Consider the following 20,241-nt stretch of genomic DNA (forward strand, 5'->3'; position numbering starts at 1 on the left):
TCGGCTTGCAGGAGCCCCAGGGCTTTTAGAAGCGGGGCGGTCCACTGCTCTTTCAAAGGAGGAGGGAGGCAGAGGGCTCACGGATCAGTGAATTTTCACCTGACACCAGGCCTCGAGGGCCATGGGATCCTTCTGTGCTGCAGCGAGGCCCTGGCCCGCCTCACCAGAGGTGGTGAGCCCATCCATTCTCACTCGGAGGGGTCCAAAGTCACATCTGAAGAGGAGTCCTGAGAAGCCTGCAGGCGCCCTGAAGCTGCCGCTGCATGGGTGGAACTCGGCTCAAGGAGGTCCTGAACACCGGACTCTTGGGTGCTCGGCCCTGGGACACCCGCGCCCCCCTCCCCCACGCGGCCTCAAACTGGACCCCGGATCCAGCCGCAGCGCCGGGGCTGCAGCAGGATCCCCCTCTGCTGGGGCGCAGCTGCCCTTATTTAAAGGGGACGAGGCCTGACTGCTGGGAACGGAGCGCGAGTTGGCCCAGCCAGTATGCATGCGCGAGGAGCTAGCTGATTCTCCTGTCACTGTGGTTCCCACGGTTGTCTTACAAACCAGTCCCTGAGGCTGGGCAACGCAGCAGTCCTCCGTGGCAGCCCTTGGGTGTCCGGCCTCCGAGGCTCCGGCCTGACCTCTCCACGGGGTCCACAGGGCGGATTGCCCTAGCATCCTAGAATCAGCGCTGGGCGACCGTCACTGGCCTTGTCTACTAGGACAGGTGCTGTCGCATTTCCTCTGCACTTCCTGTGTCACTCTTGAGGGACATCCTCTCCTCTGCTCATAGGCCGACTCTCTCTCTGAATCTTCTGGCTGTAAGGAATCTCAGGAAACCAAAGGGACTGCGCCGGACTGCGGCTGGGGTGCGTGCAGGGCCGAATGGGTCAGGACCACCTGGGCGGTGGAGGGTTGGGGGTGGCGTGAATCTTGCAGAAAGCTCCTTGCTCCTGTGGCAGGGATTTCAAACTGTGGCTTGGACTGTGGCACAGGTCCTCTCCTGCTTCCCAGGTCTTCTTTCTTTTTCTTTTTTTTTTTTTTTTTCCAGTAAATTACTCTTTAGTTACTGAAAGAATTCAAATTCAAGCCTTAACTAAAGCTTATCGGCCTTCCTTGCAGGTCTAAATGCTAGACCCAGTGACTGTGGCAACTATGTCTCATTGATGTTCCAAAAGGCCAAGAGCTCCTTCCTGCTAGAATTTCTTCGACATTTCAGTTGTAATAAGCACATTTAACTAGCTTTTGGAAAGTTGCTCACTCTCCTCATAGTATCTTATGCCTTCACTTCTCTGTAGTTGAAGCTCTTGCTGCTGCCTTGTCATTCTTTATTTATGCTGACTTGTCCAAACGCAAAAGGCTGCTGAAGTCCTGTCTTAGTGAGTTTCTGTGATCCAGGGTGTGCTTAAAAAGCACACCTTAGGTCCTTTAAAGCTGGTTACATCGCCCTCCTCATGGCTTACTTTTCCACACTGTTCACAAGAGCTAAGATAATACAACTGATAAACAGGTCACATACAGAGATTTCACCTGCTTATAGGTTGTAAACATCAACTTACTGTAAAGATTTTCACTATAATACTAGTTCCAGAGGATAGGAAGTTGTTTAACCGTACAATTAACCTCATGCCATTGAAAGATACTGTCAAGGTTGTGTCAAACCATTTCGCAAACATAAAACGGGAAATGTTAATCTCCCCCATTCCTTTCAACTTTATTTATATGAATAAAGGAACGTGAGACAATTGAGCTCAATGTTAATATTTCCCAAGCATTATTTTGACCGGGTACCCAGGTTTACGTTATGAACATTGACAGTGTCCATTATATAACCACCCTTGAAGTGATTAAGGACTTAACCACTTCCTAATATTAGCCTATTTTCGACACTGCTCTTCACATATATGCCCATTAACAAATGGAATGTCTGTTCCATTTGTTGGTTTGTGAATGTTTCTGGAAAACTGCAGTGTGTGTGAAGACCAATTTCCATGCTGGCACAGCACGCATCCAAATATTCATGCACAGAGGCCCAGAATTAGAGCAACAAGAGAGCATTTTCAAACACTAGCACGCCCCATTCCCCTTCTGATTGCTTGTTTGCTTAGTAATTCTTCAAACAAAAAAGACTTGAATTCAAGGTACAACTACCAAAGAAAGAGTAACGGTAGGGCACATACTCAGGGTTCCAATGAAATTGTAAGCACTCGCGGGAGCAAAACACTAGACATTTGTGTATATTAATATACGTATATACGACCTAATTAACTAAAACTCTTCTCTAACAGGGCCTTCCAAACTCATTGGTGACAACATGATTTATGTTGAAATATAAACAAGGAATGACCGTGTGTTCTTTGGGAACTTAAGAACTCAGACTATCCAAGTTTGAATTCAGGTCTGTAAGAAGTGAGAAGCCTGTACTAAGCAACTGTGCTACATTTCTGCTGCAGTTAGGTTATTTTGGACAATCATACCTAAACTATCCTTGGTTTCATCCAGCAAAAGGAATAGAATACAAACAGGAAAGCATGCCAGCCACTTAGGGGTTTAATAACACATGATTTTTATTCTCTTGCTCTGAAAACTTATATCAAAAAAAAAAGAATTTAAGGAAAGTAACTCAAGATTTATGGGCCGTTTGTGCTTCAAAGAAGAAAAAAATAGTTACCCACTAATTTGCTCAGATACAGCAGGCCTAATGGTTCTATATTTTCAACAGGTTTTAAGAATGGTTTCTAATGAAGGAGAGGGAAAACATCCACTCTCCCTTTTCAGAATATAAATGGAGGGCACTAAACCCTCCTTACACCCAAAACCTGTGGCTGCAGTTCAAATCTGACCAAGATAAAGGTAGAATAGAGATGTTCTAAACACGGCTAGGACTCAGCAAGTCTAACACACTAAAATCATGATTACATTTTAAAAGAAAATGCACAAAACCAAATAGAAATGTTGACCTTTTTCTCATTTGAAAGTAACCTTAATGCTATTAAATTCACAAATGCTAATTTAAATACACAACCCTATTTATCTAAAACACACATTGCAAACACACAAATTATCTATTCTCTCCACATGTCCGCGCCCATTCATATCATGCTTTGGAAATGGGGAGAATAGATTCCCCTTAAACTGCAAGTCAGCAGGTGTTTCTTCACAGTTAACTTCAGCAACATTCCTACAAAGTAGTAATTAACAATGATCTTCTTTGCGTGTTAACTCACAGGGAAACACCTCGGAAACTGCATTTTGTTAAAGTTTCTGTACTAAAATGCGGAAAAACTGAACTACACAAATATTGACAAGTTAAAAATTCCTTAATTTTCTATTCCCGGTACCACTACCACAATTTACAGGGCGATATACCTGATGTAATGAAAAGAAAAAGAAAAAGACAAAGCTACAACAGATAAAAGACCTCAGGAATGTACATCTAATTGACACTACATTGCATTAATCAATAGCTGCACTTTTTGCGAACTGTGGCTGCGACAGTCCTGAACCAGAAGGGTTCCCTGTTTCAGCTGCACTCACTTTTCTGACTATGGATCATCGTTCCTTCTGTGGCGGATTTTTACAGTTCCTCTAACGCTTTTGGGACGCCTGTCGCAAAGTAACCTGCAGGTTTCCTGACAACTCCTCGCTCTCTCTCCTGCTAAGAACTGTAGCCCTTTTCTGCTGTTTTTAGAACCTGCTGCTACCATATCCACCACTTCCACCACCAGATCCATAACCACCACCATAGGGACTGCCCGAGCTTCTTCCACCAAAACTGCCCCCTTCCCTGGGTCCACAATTTGATTGCTGTTGTCCACTATAACTTCCAAAATCATTAGAGTTGCCACCACCACCGTAGTTGCTACCGCCAAAACTTCCTCCTTCATTGTAACCGTCATATCCTCCACCACCTCCACCGTGTGCACCACCTTGGTTTCCGTATCCTGGTCCACCACCACCATAGCCCCCTCTACTTCTATAACCAGGACCACCGCCATAGTTGCCACCATCTCCTCCAGATCCACTATATCCACCATCACCTCCTCCATAACTACCTCTGCTGCCACCACCTCCACCACCCTAGCATCCTCTTCCACCAAAGTTTCCACCACGGCCAAAATTACCTCCGCCACCTCCAAAGTTTCCTGCGCGACCCATAAAATTGCCAGATCCACCTCCACGACCTCTGTGTGATCCTGCAGACTGCATCTCTTGTTTAGAGAGGGCCTTTTTCGCTTCATAATTATGCCCATTAATAGTGTGGTATTGCTGAACAACAATTTTATCAACTGTGTCATGATCGTCAAAAGTTACAAAAGCAAATCCTCTCTTTTGTCCACTCTGCCCGTCTTACAGAACTTCTATGGTTTCCATCCTGCCGTACTTTTCAACGTAGTCTCTCAAATTATATTCTTCTCTATCTTCTTAAATACCACCAACAAAAATTGTTTTCAGTGTTAGATGGGCACCAGGCTTTACAGAATCCTCTCCAGAAACAGCTCTCTTTGGTTCCACTACACGCCCATCAACCTTGTGTGGTCCAGCACACATGGCTGCATCCGCCTCTTCAACACAAGAATAAGTCACAAAACCAAAGCCCCTGGAACGATTTGTATGGGGGTCTCTCATTACCACACAATCTGTGAGTGTGCCCCATTTCTCAGAATGTGCTCTTAAACGGTCATCTGTAGTTTCCAAGCTCAGATCACCAGTAAAACGTTTTCTCAACCGCTCTGATTCCTTTGGATCATGGCCCTCCTCCCCCCGGCGGCGACGGCGACGGCCGGGGTCGGGCTGGGGACGACAGGGTGGCGGTTTCAGCTTCATTTTGAGTCCGGACTCGGCTCTTCCAACTCGAGTTCCCCAGGTCTCCTTTCATTTCCCTTGGCACTCAGGGAAAGGCCACTCCTTCCCGCTCGCCACCGGGCACACGCCTGGACACCTTTGTTGGTTTCGCCATCGCCCCACGTGCCCCCGGTGACAGGCATTCACGCCGTCTGCTCTGGGATACGTCAGTGCGCGCCTCATCGCCTCGTCTCCACCTCGGTTTGGCCCGGTCCTTGTCTGCACGCACGTGTCCTGGAAAGCGGTGTCGGCTTGCAGGAGCCCCAGGGCTTTCAGAAGCGGGGCGGGCCACTGCTCTTTCAACGGAAGAGGGAGGCAGAGGGCTCACGGATCAGTGAATTTTCAGCTGACACCACGCCTCGAGGGCCATGGGATCATTCTGTGCTGCAGCGAGGCCCTGGCCCGCCTCAGCAGATGTGGTGAGCCCATCCTTTCTCACTCGGAGGGGTCCAAAGTCACATCTGAAGAGGAGTCCTGAGAACCCTGCAGGCGCCCTGAAGCTCCCGCTGCGTCGGTGGAACTCGGCTCAAGGAGGTCCTGAACACCGGACTCTTGGGTGCTGGGCCCTGGGACACGCGCGGCCCCCTCCCCCATCCGGCCCCAAACTGGACCCCGGATCCAGCCGCAGCGCCGGGGCTGCAGCAGGATCCCCCTCTGCTGGGGCGCAGCTGCCCTTACTTAAAGGGGACGAGGCCTGACTGCTGGGAGCCGAGCGCGAGTTGGCCCAGCCAGTGCGCATGCGCGAGGAGCGAGCGGATTCTCCCGTCACAGTGGTTCCCACGGTTGTCTTAGAAACCAGTCCCTGAGGCTGGGCAACGCAGCAGTCCTCCGCGGCAGCCCTTGGGTGTCCAGCCTCCGAGGCTCCGGCCTGACCTCTCCATGGGGTCCACAGGGCGGATTCCCCTAGAATCCTAGAATCAGCGCTGGGCGACGTTGACAGGCCTTGTCTTCTAGGACAGGTGCTGTCGAATCTCCTCTGCAATTCCCGTGTCACTCTTGAGGGACATCCTCTCCTCTGCTCATAGGCGGACTGTCTCCCTGAATCTTCTGGCTGTAAGGAATGTCAGGAAACCAAAGGTACTGCGCCGGACTGCGGCTGGGGTCGCGTGCAGGGGAGGATGCGTCAGGGCTCCCTGGGCGTGAAGGGTTGGGGGTGGGGTTAATCTTGCAGAAAGCTCTTTGCTCCTCTGGCAGGCATTTCAAATTGTGGCTTGGCCGGAGGCACAGGCCCCTCCTGGATCCCAGGTTTTCTTTCATTTCCCTTGGCACTCAGGGAAAGGCCACTTGTTCCCCCTTGCCTCCGGGCACATGCCTGGACACCCTTCTTGGTTTCGCTATCGCCCCATATGCCTCCGGTGACATGCATTCACGCCATCAGCTCTAGGATACGTCAGTGCGCGCCTGATCTCCTCGTCTCTACTCGGATTCGCCGGGTCCCTGTCTGCACGTGTCCTGGAAAGCGGTGTCGGCTTGCAGGAGCCCCAGGGCTTTTAGAAGCGGGGGCGGTCCACTGCTCTTTCAAAGGAGGAGGGAGGCAGAGGGCTCACGGATCAGTGAATTTTCAGCTGACACCACGCCTCGAGGGCCATGGGATCCTTCTGTGCTGCAGCGAGGCCCTGGCCCGCCTCACCAAATGTGGTGAGCCCATCCATTCTCACTCGGAGGGGTCCAAAGTCACATCTGAAGAGGAGTCCTGAGAAGCCTGCAGGCGCCCTGAAGCTCCCGCTGCATCGGTGGAACTCGGCTCAAGGAGGTCCTGAACACCGGACTCTTGGGTGCTCGGCCCTGGGACACCCGCGCCCCCCTCCCCCACGCGGCCCCAAACTGGACCCCGGATCCAGCCGCAGCGCCGGGGCTGCAGCAGGATCCCCCTCTGCTGGGGCGCAGCTGCCCTTATTTAAAGGGGACGAGGCCTGACTGCTGGGAACGGAGCGCGAGTTGGCCCAGCCAGTGCGCATGCGCGAGGAGCTAGCTGATTCTCCTGTCACTGTGGTTCCCACGGTTGTCTTACAAACCAGTCCCTGAGGCTGGGCAACGCAGCAGTCCTCCGTGGCAGCCCTTGGGTGTCCGGCCTCCGAGGCTCCGGCCTGACCTCTCCACGGGGTCCACAGGGCGGATTGCCCTAGCATCCTAGAATCAGCGCTGGGCGACCGTCACTGGCCTTGTCTACCAGGACAGGTGCTGTCGCATTTCCTCTGCACTTCCTGTGTCACTCTTGAGGGACATCCTCTCCTCTGCTCATAGGCCGACTCTCTCCCTGAATCTTCTGGCTGTAAGGAATGTCAGGAAACCAAAGGGACTTCGTCGGACTGCGGCTGCGGTCGCGTGCAGGGCCAACTGGGTCAGGACTACCTGGGCGGTGGAGGGTTGGGGGTGGGGTGAATCTCGCAGAAAGCTCCTTGCTCCTGTGGCAGGGATTTCAAGCTGTGGCTTGGACTGTGGCACAGGTCCCCTCCTGCTTCCCATTTCTTCTCTCTTTTTCTTTTTTTTTTTTTTTTTCCAGTAGATTACTCTTTAGTTACTGAAAGAATTCAAATTCAAGCCTTAACTAAAGCTTATCGGCCTTCCTTGCAGGTCTAAATGCTAGACCCAGTGACTGTGGCAACTATCTCTCATTGATGTTCCAAAAGGCCAAGAGCTCCTTCCTGCTAGAATTTCTTCGACATTTCAGTTGTAATAAGCACATTTAACTAGCTTTTGGAAAGTTGCTCACTCTCCTCATAGTATCTTATGCCTTCACTTCTCTGTAGTTGAAGCTCTTGCTGCTGCCTTGTCATTCTTTATTTATGCTGACTTGTCCAAACGCAAAAGGCTGCTGAAGTCCTGTCTTAGTGAGTTTCTGTGATCCAGGGTGTGCTTAAAAAGCACACCTTTGGTCCTTTAAAGCTGGTTACATCGCCCTCCTCATGGCTTACTTTTCCACACTGTTCACAAGAGCTAAGATAATACAACTGATAAACAGGTCACATACAGAGATTTCACCTGCTTATAGGTTGTAAACATCAACTTACTGTAAAGATTTTCACTATAATACTAGTTCCAGAGGATAGGAAGTTGTTTAACCGTACAATTAACCTCATGCCATTGAAAGATAGTGTCAAGGTTGTGTCAAACCATTTCGCAAACATAAAACGGGAAATGTTAATCTCCCCCATTCCTTTCAACTGTATTTATATGAATAAAGGAACGTGAGACAATTGAGCTCAATGTTAATATTTCCCAAGCATTATTTTGACCGGGTACCCAGGTTTACGTTATGAACATTGACAGTGTCCATTATATAACCACGCTTGAAGTAATTAAGGACTTAACCACTTCCTAATATTAGCCTATTTTCGACACTGCTCTTCACGTATATGCCCATTAACAAATGGAATGTCTGTTCCATTTGTTGGTTTGTGAATGTTTCTGGAAAACTGCAGTGTGTGTGAAGACCAATTTCCATGCTGGCACAGCACGCATCCAAATATTCATGCACAGAGGCCCAGAATTAGAGCAACAAGAGAGCATTTTCAAACACTAGCACGCCCCATTCCCCTTGTGATTGCTTGTTTGCTTAGTACTTCTTCAAACAAAAAAGACTTGAATTCAACGTACAACTACCAAAGAAAGAGTAACGGTAGGGCACATACTCAGGGTTCGAATGAAATTGTAAGCACTCGCGGGAGCAAAACACTAGACATTTGGTAATATTAATATACGTATATACGACCTAAGTAACTAAAACTCTTCTCTAACAGGGCCTTCCAAACTCATTGGTGACAACATGATTTATGTTGAAATGTAAACAAGAAATGACCGTGTGTTCTTTGGGAACTTAAGAACTCAGACTATCCAAGTTTGAATTCAGGTCTGTAAGAAGTGAGAAGCCTGTACTAAGCAACTGTGCTACATTTCTGCTGCAGTTAGGTTATTTTGGACAATTATACCTAAACTGTCCTTGGTTTCATCCAGCAAAAGGAATAGAATACAAACAGGAAAGCATGCCAGCCACTTAGGGGTTTAATAACACATGATTTTTATTCTCTTGCTCTGAAAACTTGTATCAAAAAAAAAAGAATTTAAGGAAAGTAACTCAAGATTTATGGGCCGCTTGTGCTTCAAAGAAGAAAAAAAAAAAGCTACCCACTAATTTGCTCAGATATAGCAGCCCTAATGGTTCTATATTTTCAACAGGTTTTAAGAATGGTTTCTAATGTAGGAGAGGGAAAACATCCACTCTCCCTTTTCAGAATATAAATGGAGGGCACTAAACCCTCCTTACACCCAAAACCTATGGCTGCAGTTCAAATCTGACCAAGATAAATGTAGAATAGGGATGTTCTAAACACGGCTAGGACTCAGCAAGGCTAACACACTAAAATCATGATTACATTTTAAAAGAAAATGCACAAAACCAAATAGAAATGTTGACATTTTTCTCATTTGAAAGAAACCTTAATGCTATTAAATTCACAAATGCTAATTTAAATACCCAACCCTATTTATCTAAAACACACACTGCAAACACACAAATGATCTATTCTCTCCACATGTCCGCGCCCATTCATATCATGCTTTGGAAATGGGGAGAATAGATTCCCCTTAAACTGCAAGTCAGCAGGTGTTTCTTCACAGTTAACTTCAGCAACATTCCTACAAAGTAGTAGTTAACAATGATCTTCTTTGCTTGTTAACTCACAGGGAAACACCTCGGAAACTGCATTTTGTTAAAGTTTCTGTCCTAAAATGTAGAAAAACTGAACTACACACATATTGACAAGTTAAAAATTCCTTAATTTTCTATTCCCGGTACCACTACCACAATTTACAAGGCAATATACCTGATGTAATGAAAAGAAAAAGAAAAAGACAAAGCTACAACAGATAAAAGACCTCAGGAATGTACATCTAATTGACACTACATTGCATTAATCAATAGCTGCACTTTTTGCAAACTGTGGCTGCGACAGTCCTGAACCAGAAGGGTTCCCTGTTTCAGCTGCACTCACTTTTCTGACTATGGATCATCGTTCCTTCTGTGGCGGATTTTTACAGTTCCTCTAACGCTTTTGGGACGCCTGTCGCAAAGTAACCTGCAGCTTTCCTGACAACTCCTCGCTCTCTCTCCTGCTAAGAACTGTAGCCCTTTTCTGCTGTTTTTAGAACCTGCTGCTACCATATCCACCACTTCCACCACCAGATCCATAACCACCACCATAGGGACTGCCCGAGCTTCTTCCACCAAAACTGCCCCCTTCCCTGGGTCCATAATTTGATTGCTGTTGTCCACTATAACTTCCAAAATCATTAGAGTTGCCACCACCACCGTAGTTGCCACCGCCAAAACTTCCTCCTTCATTGTAACCGTCATATCCTCCACCACCTCCACCGTGTGCACCACCTTGGTTTCCGTATCCTGGTCCACCACCACCGTAGCCCCCTCTACTTCTATAACCAGGACCACCGCCATAGTTGCCACCATCTCCTCCAGATCCACTATATCCACCATCACCTCCTCCATAACTACCTCTGCTGCCACCACCTCCACCACCATAGCATCCTCTTCCACCAAAGTTTCCACCACGGCCAAAATTACCTCCGCCACCTCCAAAGTTTCCTGCGCGACCCATAAAATTGCCAGATCCACCTCCACGACCTCTCTGTGATCCTGCAGACTGCGTCTCTTGTTTAGAAAGGGCCTTTTTCACTTCACAATTATGCCCATTAATAGTGTGGTATTGCTGAAAAACAATTTTATGAACTGTATCATGATCATCAAAAGTTACAGAAGCAAATCCTCTCTTTTGTCCACTCTGCCCGTCTTACAGAACTTCTATGGTTTCAATCTTGCCATACTTTTCAACGTGGTCTCTCAAGTTACATTCTTCTGTATCTTCTTAAATACCACCAATAAAAGTTGTTTTCAGTGTTAGATGGGCACCAGGCTTTACAGAATCCTCTCCAGAAGCAGCTCTCTTTGGTTCCACTACACGCCCATCAACCTTGTGTGGTCGAGCACACATGGCTGCATCCGCCTCTTCAACACAAGAATAAGTCACAAAACCAAAGCCCCTGGAAAGATTTGTTTGGGGGTCTCTCATTACCACACAGTCTGTGAGTGTGCCCCATTTCTCAGAATGTGCTCTTAAACTGTCAGCTGTAATTTCAAAGCTCAGACCACCAGTAAAGAGTTTTCTCAACTCCACTGATTCCTTTGGATCGTGGCCCTCCTCCCCCGGGCGGCGACGGCGATGACGGCCGGAGTCGGGCTGGGGACGACCCGGCGGCTGTTTCAGCTTCATTTTGAGTCCGGACTCGACTCTTCCAACTCGAGTTCCCCAGGTCTCCTTTCATTTCCCTTGGCACTCAGGGAAAGGCCACTCCTTCCCGCTCGCCACCGGGCACACACCTGGACACCTTTGTTGGTTTCGCCATCGCCCCACGTGCCCCCGGTGACAGGCATTCACGCCGTCTGCTCTGGGATACGTCAGTGCGCGCCTCATCGCCTCGTCTCCACCTCGGTTTGGCCCGGTCCTTGTCTGCACGCACGTGTCCTGGAAAGCGGTGTCGGCTTGCAGGAGCCCCAGGGCTTTCAGAAGCGGGGCGGGCCACTGCTCTTTCAACGGAAGAGGGAGGCAGAGGGCTCACGGATCAGTGAATTTTCAGCTGACACCACGCCTCGAGGGCCATGGGATCATTCTGTGCTGCAGCGAGGCCCTGGCCCGCCTCACCAGATGTGGTGAGCCCATCCTTTCTCACTCGGAGGGGTCCAAAGTCACATCTGAAAAGGAGTCCTGAGAACCCTGCAGGCGCCCTGAAGCTCCCGCTGCATCGGGGAACTCGGCTCAAGGAGGTCCTGAACACGGGACTCCTGGTTGCTTGGCCCTGGGACACTCGCGGCCCCCTCCCCGACGCGGCCCCAACCTGGACCCCGGATCCAGCCGCTGACAGGGCTACAGCAGGGGCCCCCTGTGCCGCGTCGTGGCCGCCCTTATTTAAAGGGGACGCCGCCTGACTGCCAGGAGCGGAGTGCGAGTTGGCCCAGCCAGTGCGCATGCGTGAGGCGCGAGCTGCTTCTCCCCTCACAGTGGTTCCCAGGGTTGTCTTAGAAACACGTCCCTGAGGCTGGGCAACGCGGGAGCCCTCCGTGGCAGCGCTTGGGTGTCGGGCCTCCGAGGCTCATGGCTGACCTCTCTACGGGGTCCACAGGAAGGTCTCCGGCTGCCAGGAGTGGCAAAGGCCCGACCAGGATGACGAAACCACAGGGGAGTCCGGGTGAAGCAGCGTGGCATCCCAGCCTCCGGCTTGCCCTGACGGTGTTCGGGTGAGTCTCTCCATATGTTGTGCCCCCGGGATCTCCAGGACAGGTCTGCCTGCGTGCCCGTGGGCTCTTCTCTCACCCGAGGGTCGTTGCCATCAAGAGCAGAACCCCGAAGCCGCAGTGCTTGCCTGGGGGCGTTTACTTCTGTGCCACCTCTGTGGCACTGCGTGTGTGAGTGTCACTCATTCTTTCTTCTCTTTCTGTCTCTCACCCTCTCTGTGCTTCTTTGCCCCTCTCTGTCATTGTGTGTGTTTGTGTTTGTGTGTGTGTGTGTGTGCCCGTTTGCGTGTGTGTCTGTGCACGAATGTTCCCTGGGCGTCAAAAAGCGATTTCTTGCATGTTGACCGGTGTTTGGTGAGCCTCTTTCTGCGTCTCTGCCTGCGTCTTGGCCCTGTTATCCATCGTTTTCGTGGTGCTTCCACTTTGGGTTTGTGAAGGCCTCGATCACGTGACAAGACGCATCCGTCCCGGAGCAATGGAAGTCTCATCCCCATCCTGAGAGGCCTCGTTTCTAGGATCAATATGACCACACTCCAGCCAAGGACAAAATCCTCACGGGAGATCATTTTTCTGCAGGGGTGGAGCCAACCAAAGTCAAAGAAGATTGTTTTAGCTTTTCACAGCTCTTCTCTGAGGACGAAGCCAGACAACGATATAATCTTGAAGAAGAAGCCAGGAATGGGAGATGGCAACAATCACTTTCACTGGAACACTGGCCTCTCTGGACAAGTCACCAGTTTGGCACCTCTCTCCTTATGCCTGTACCGATGGCATGGTGCTATATCCTGCCTGGGCTCTGGCCTCTGCTGTTTCCTCCCTCTTGCTCTGTCTCCCCTGTTTCTGAGGGGCCTAGATGTTTCTTGGTCTGGCTGAATGTCTTCAACAAAGATCACTTCCCATTCCGTCAGGGCGACACTCCCTGGAGATCCATGTCATGATTGTTTCTCCCTCCAAATCTGTTTCTGCTTGATTAGCCAGGGTTGATGATCCTGGGCTCTTGGCTTCCATACGTGTCTCAGACAGGGAAGCTACCTTGGTCTCCATGTTTCATCTCATGGGTGGGTGGATTGCCTAGAATGAGTGGTAGGTGACCGTGACTGGACTTGTGTTCTAGGGCAGGCACAGTGTCGCATTTCCTCTGCACTTCCTGTCTCATTCTTGAGAAACATCCTCCCCTCTGCTCGTGGGTGGACTGACTCGAATCTTTTGACTGTAACGAATGTCAGGGATCCAATGGGACTGGGCTGGTGCTGAGGCTGGATGCAGGGGAGGTTCCGTCAGGGCTACCTGGGCATTGGAGGATTGGGGGTGGATTGAACTTTGCAGAAACCTCTTTGCTCCTCCAGCAGGCTTTTCAAAATGTGGCTTGAACTCATGCAATAAGAAATTTAGGGGTTGAAAGGGCCCCTTTTACATTGGCACTCTGGGTAACATCGCTTCGGCACAATCATATGATAGAGAAGCCTTATCAAATTTGCTGTCCCTCAGAACTCTTACAGATGCTTGATAAATGATTAGGGAAATAAGAAAAAAATTGAAAGGAAAAGGAAGTCCAAGGACCTGTCCCAGAAGAATCATAGATATGTTTGAATACTTATTCATTATTTGCCTCAGATAGAAAATGTTTTTTAATCAAAAGGCAAAAGTTATAATGAGGAAGATAATATTGCCTGGGGCAATGTTGAGACAAATAAGGTGAAGATCAACCAAATGCCCTGAGTCCTTTGCCCCAAATCCCTGCTGGGGACCCAAATACTTCTGATCTAGCATCCCGCTACCTGAGGAATGCAAAGAGAATAATGATCATAAGCAAAGAGCCTCTGTTTTCCCATAGGACTGACTCTAACTACGTGAAGAACTGCTACATATTCTACAGTGCTTGATGGGTGGTTCCCATCTAACAGGAGCTGCTTGGCTTGTGGATAGCAGTTCCAAGATGAACAAATGACATTGTGTTTGAAAGCCACTGCTCTTATTAAAGAAGAGTCAAGCAAATGTTTTTATTTTGAGTTATTTATAGTTTAGAAAAATTGGGTAAAGTGTGTTTTTGTGAGCAAATTTATTTTTCTCTAGGTTATCCATAATTTGAAAGCTGTGAGTATTCTGATTAGGTGACAATATAGTTATTTGCTTAAGTACATCTTTTATTGTAAAATCGGACAAATGGAGACACTGGTTATTTTACCCAGGCTTTGACTAGAATAACTTAATTTTAGGTAAATTCCAACAAACCCAACTTAAGAGGAGCCTATATGGCCAATTAATTGTTTCTGCACTTTAAGTGAATACTAAGGCTGTACTAGTCCCTTCTCACACTGCTATAAAGATATTACCTGAAACTGGGTAATTTATAAACAAATGTGGTTTAACTGACAGTTCTACATAGCCACGGAGGCCTCAGAAAACTTACAGTTATGATGGAAAGGAAAGTAGGCACCTTCTTCACCAGGTGGCAGTAGAGACTGTGTGTGTGTATGTAAAGGAGAAAATGTCAAACACTTGATACAATCATCAGATTTCACAACTCACTATCATGAAAACAGCATGGGTGAAACAACTCCCATGATACAATCACTGCCCACCAGGAGGGATGACAATTTGAAATGAGATTTGGGTGAGGACACAGAGTCAAGCCATATCACAAGCCAACCATAATAAGCCTAAAACTTATTTTTCACACAAATTGTTCTCACTATGACTTCTGTTTAATAAAAAAGGAGAGCTAGAGAGAGAGAGACAGAGATTGTTTCAAGGGAAAAGGGTAATACTTATTACTAAATGTCAGCTCTGGCTTTTATTTTATTGAGTACAAATTGAATCATAAAATTTTTATATTTTATTTTATTTTCCTTTAAGTTCCGGGATACATGTGCAGAATGTGCAGGTTTGTTAAATAGGTTTACATGTGCCATGGTGGTTTGCTATACCTATTAACCCATCCTCTAAGTTCCCTTCCCTCACCCCCCACCCCCTAACAGGGCCTGGTGTGTGCTTTTCTGCTCCCTGTGTCCATGTGTTCTCATTGTTCAACTCCCACTTATGAGTGAGAACATGTGGTGTTTGGTTTTCTGTTCCTGTTTTAGTTTGCTAAGGATGATGGCTTCCAGCTTCATCCATGTCCCTGCAAAGGGCATGATCTCATTCCTTTTACGGCTGCATAGTATTCCATGATGTATATGTACCACATTTTGTTTATCCAGTCTATCACTGATGGGCATTTGTACCAGTTCCATGACTTTGCTATTGTAAATAGTGCTGCAATAAACATATGTGTGCATGTGTCTTTATAGTAGAATAATTTATATTATTTTGGGTATATATCCAGTAATGGGATTTCTGGGTCAAATGGTATTTCTTATTTTAGATCCTTGAGGAATCATCATACTGTCTTCCACAGCGGTTGAACTAATTTACATACCCACCAACAGTGTAAAGGCATTCCTATTTCTCCACAGCCTGGTCAGCTTCTACTCTTTCTTGATTTTTTAATAATCACCATCCTGACTGGTGTGAGATGGTATCTCATTGTAGTTTTGATTTGCATTTTTCAAATAATCAGTGATGTTGAGCTTTTTTTATATGTTTGTTGGCCATGTAAATATCTTCTTTGGAGAAGTGTCTGTTCATGTCCTTTGCCCATTTTTTGATTGGGTTGTTTGTTTTTTTCTTGTGAATTTGTTTAATTTCCTTGTAAATTCTGGATATTAGACCTTTGTCAGATGGGTAGATTGCAAAATTTTTCTCCCAGTCTGTTGTTTGCCTATTCACTCTAATGGTGGTTTCTTTTGCTGTGCAGAAGCTCTTTAGTTTAATTAGATCTCATTTGTCAATCTTGGTTTCTGTTGCAGTTCCTTTTGGCATTTTCGTCATGAAGTCTTTGCTCATGCCTATGTCCTAAATGGTATTGCCTAGGTTTTCTTCTAGCGTTTTTATGGTTTGGGGCTTGACATTTAAGTCTTATGTTTAAGGTTTAAAGTCTTAAGTTTAAGGTTTAAGGAAGGGTTCCAGTTTCAATTTTCTGCATATGGCTAGTGAATTTTCCCAGCACTATTTATTGAATAGGAGATTCTTTCCTCATTGCTCCTTTTTGTCAGGTTTGTTGAAGATCATATGGATGTAGATGCGTGGTGTTATTTCTGAGGTCTCTGTTCTGTTTCATTAGTCTATATGTCTGTTTTGGTACCAGTACCATGCTGTGTTGGTTACTGTAGCCTTGTAGTATAGTTTGAAGTAGTGTGATGCCTCCAGCTTTGTTCTTTTTGCTATTCCAAACAATTGAAAAGGAGTGACTTCCCCCTAACTCATTTTATGAAGCCAGCATCATCCTGGTACCAAAACCAGGAAGACAGACAGACACACACACACACACACACACACACACACTTCAGGCCAATATCCCTGATGAACATCGATGCACAAATCCTCAATAAAATACTATCAAACCGAATTCAGAAGCACATCAAACACATCAAATTTGCCTTCAGGCAAATTCTGCTAGTGTCGCACCTGATGGAGCTGCCTGGGGAGGATGTTTCCTTGGAGGACACGCCCCAGCAGCCAGTGGCTTCTTATGGTGCCTGCACTGCTGTTGCTGCCATGGGGGTGCCACAGGGCCACACTGGGGGCTGTTCTGGAATTGGTGGTTTTCATTTCCAGGTTAGGTAGGGACTGGCAGGCACCTTGGCTGTCCTTGTGGATTCTGTCCTGGCCCTGGTCCTCCCCAGGCTGCTGATTTTCTGGGCTGCTGCTCTTCCAGGAGGAATCACAGGTGGGAATGGCTGAAACCTCAGCTTTGGATTTGCAGAGACCCTAGGCTGTGTCATGCAGAAAGGGAAAGGATTGCAGATGGTGGTGGGATCAGCCGAAGGCAGAGGCTTCACTGTGATGCTTGATGATGCTGGATGTATGCAGACATTGGGATGTTTGCATACAGCCCAGGTTCAGTTTGGTGACCCCTCAGCGAGTCCTGGATCTGGTCTCGCTCACAAGCCATGGACAAGATGAGCTCAGTTTGCCAGGACTCTTGGGGTCAGGGAGAACTCAGCGTCAGGGCGGCTGTGGTTCCTTCTCATGCTGAAACTCTGCTGGTGTTCCTCCATGGGGCCCTTGTGGATTTTTCTGAGGTGCCCCTCTTGCTGGAATTGAGGATGAGAAATGTTTTCAGTGGGTTTGCACCCTCCACGCATATGTAAGAGATGTTGTGTTTCATTCCTGTCAGTATCCATTGCTGCAGCTTCCTGAAGTAGTGTCTGTTAAAAGGCAGGGACCGGGTGTCCAAGCCACAGAGGGTGACTCCAGGTTCCACACCACCACTGTGGACCAGTGTGCCTACGGCCTTAGGAGAATTCCCAGATAGCACAAGGGGGCTGCCCCAGAGGGTGTTCAGTTTGTTGCCAACAGTTGCTGAAGCCAAAGTCTGCAACCTTGATGTTCAGGTCAAGCAGCCAGAAACAGACAGGAGTTCTGGCTTTAGGTGCCTGTGGACAATGCCATTCTCTCCTTCCCAGGCTACTGATGTCCTGGGTTGCTCCTCTTATGGTAGAAGCTCAAGATGGAATGGCTGGAGCTCGGCTGCCTCCGGTTAGAGCCTGGGCTCTGTATTGCAGACATGACCCGGCAGAATTCCTCATGGGCCCCTTTTGTCATGGGTGCAACTGCTGGGGCTGGGGTTTTCGTGGGTAGTAAAGGTATTTACCAAGACAGTTGTGAGTAAAGAAAGGCAAATTTATTACGGAAACTATGAAAATACATTGCAAGAATGCAACATGCAGCACAGCAGAGAAGGTGCTGTCTGCAAAGAGAAAGGGCTGGAGGGAAGTTTTATAAGGTTGGGCTGGATGAGGCTATGTGCAGGTGAGCTTGTGCTGTATGCTAAGAATATGTTGGAATAACTTTAACTGCCAGGACTTTCCTCTTCTGATGCCCAAGGGAAATGCCCTGCTGCTTTTAGCTGTCTTGTAACCCACATGCCTTTTCATTTCCAAAGTTGCAAGATAACGGCTATGGTTTTTCACACAAAAGGGTTGTAGACCGGGTTAGGGCCCTGTTCCGCCAACCTGGCTCTTTCCCAGTTTCAGTTAACTTACTGGTTTACTAGAGCCCCACACCTTTCTCTCATATGGCCATGATCCAGGAGGTAATCCATCACCTCCCCTCCACTAGAGTGCTCCATGGCCGGGGTAATCCTCACCTCTCCTCCGCTAGAGTGCTCCACGGCCAGGGGTAATTGTCACCTCTCCTCCGCTAGAGTGCTCCATGGCCAGGGGTAATTGTCACCTCTCCTCCACTAGAGTGCTCCATGGCCAGGGGTAATCGTCACCTCTCCTCCACTAGAGTGCTCCATGGCCAGGGGCAATCCTCACCTCTCCTCCGCTAGAGTGCTCCATGGCCAGGGGTAATTGTCACCTCTCCTCTGCTAGAGTGCTCCGTGGCCGGAGTAATCCTCACCTCTCCTCCGCTAGAGTGCTCCGTGGCCAGGCAGTGTTTCCTGGGTCCGGAGCACCTCAAACAATTTCAGTGTTGTGGTGACTCAGGGCCTTCACCATGCAGACTTGGCAGCATAGTCTAGAGGCTGGAGGGGCTCTGTGACTCCCATTAATGAGAGTCACTGCCACAGTTTCCCCAAGCAGTATGTGCCGGGAGAACTGCTCCATATTGGCTCAGCAGAATGTTATTATAGGTAGCTCAAAAAGAGAGGGAACAGGCCTTCTCTAGATTATTTCAAGGAACGAGCTATTTGAATGTTAATTTAAGACTATTTTATCAATTAAAAATGTAAGGCCCAAGAAGCTTCAGTTAGGAAGAATGAATAAATTGAATAAATATTGTTAAACTTTATGCTTCTTTCAACAAATATTTTCTGCTCCTATAAGTCAGGCACTGAGCTAGATACCATAACACAGAAACATAGCGTCAATCAAATAGTGTGTGGGTACTGTATGTCAAATTTAAAAATAAAATAAAAGTGCTATATAAGAAACCTCTCAGTGACATGGAGGCAGAGTCCAGAGACATCTCCTATGGATGACTGGGGCTGAGGTTTAAGGGATGAGCCTCAGTGATGAAATGGACGGGAGAGGGCACCTAGGAAAAGCGTCTTCAGGCAATCGTGGTTCAGCGAGCTGCAGCCATCGCAGCAGGAGAGTGAGGATCACGGCCCATCTGGTGATTTGCTGTGCTTGCGTTCTGTAAACTGGCCTCGGATGCTGAAGTTTTGCTTCTGGGGAGACACAAGGTAAGGTTCCTGCGAGCCTCTGGTCACAATCTTTTCAACTGCCAGGGCACCATTCATGTTGCATGGGTTCATTTTCCGACATCCCTGTAAAACAAGCCAGTCCCATCAGTGTTGAAAACTGCTCTCCCCACACCCTTTTCCTGTAGAGTGTTTCCTGATCTACAGAGCTGCCGCTCCTGAAAAGCTACCATTTTCCATGCCATGCTGCCTTTCGAAAGGTGCCAGCCAGGCAGCATTAGCGAAGGCCTCTTTTTGGCTCTCGTCACAACAGTGCCGCCCGCTGTGCTTTCACTGGTCGTCATCTCATGAAGTCACAAATGTAGCTGCTTTTCCATGGTTTCCTTGGTTTCACCATGCACTATGAGTGTTAGTTTTGCACTTTCCCGAGCAGCCTCGTGTACAGGTTGGTGAAGCTCCCCTTCCTCTTTCTGGATGCACTGTAGTGTTTGTCATTAGTGTTGAACTCACAGTTCGCAGCACTAGAACCCACACCTGAACCAAGCTTGGCTAACAACCGTTTTCTCTGTAAGGAGCATCACAGCCTTCTTGTTCATAAGGACACTAGACAGCGCTTCAGCATTATGCTTGGAGGCTGTTTCAAACAGTGAAATCTCCAACAACAAGCCCAAAAATGCAAAAGAAGTGGTACTATATAGACCATGAGAAGACTGGTTTGCAGGTTGGGAGTAGGAACAAGAAGGCAGCATGGGGCCCTGCATGGCCTCCGCTGGGAGGCCAATGGTTCAAATTGTTGCCCTGCTCTGCACATGTTTTCCTGTGCCTGTGAAAGCAACACGAGTATTGATCTGGGAGTTAGAAATACATTTTAAAAAGCAGACAAGTTCACAAATATGAAATAGTGGCTAGTGAGGAC

General features: G+C 47.9%; 1 long non-coding RNA gene and 2 pseudogenes across 1 annotated transcript; 1 reads left to right on the plus strand and 2 right to left on the minus strand.

Annotated features, from left to right (window-relative positions):
* Window positions 1–3,632: 3,632 nt before the first annotated feature.
* LOC129481855 (heterogeneous nuclear ribonucleoprotein A3-like) lies at window positions 3,633–4,880 on the minus strand (annotated as a pseudogene).
* Window positions 4,881–9,649: 4,769 nt separating this feature from the next.
* LOC129481854 (heterogeneous nuclear ribonucleoprotein A3-like) lies at window positions 9,650–11,114 on the minus strand (annotated as a pseudogene).
* An 808-nt stretch (window positions 11,115–11,922) lies between these two features.
* LOC129481853 (uncharacterized) lies at window positions 11,923–14,128 on the plus strand. The gene is made up of 2 exons (XR_010121142.1): window positions 11,923–12,136; window positions 13,968–14,128. It is a non-coding gene; the product is annotated as an uncharacterized lncRNA (long non-coding RNA).
* The last annotated feature ends 6,113 nt before the right edge of the window (window positions 14,129–20,241 follow it).

Source organism: Symphalangus syndactylus, chromosome 5, assembly GCF_028878055.3.
Source record: "Symphalangus syndactylus isolate Jambi chromosome 5, NHGRI_mSymSyn1-v2.1_pri, whole genome shotgun sequence".
Taxonomy (NCBI): domain Eukaryota; kingdom Metazoa; phylum Chordata; class Mammalia; order Primates; family Hylobatidae; genus Symphalangus; species Symphalangus syndactylus.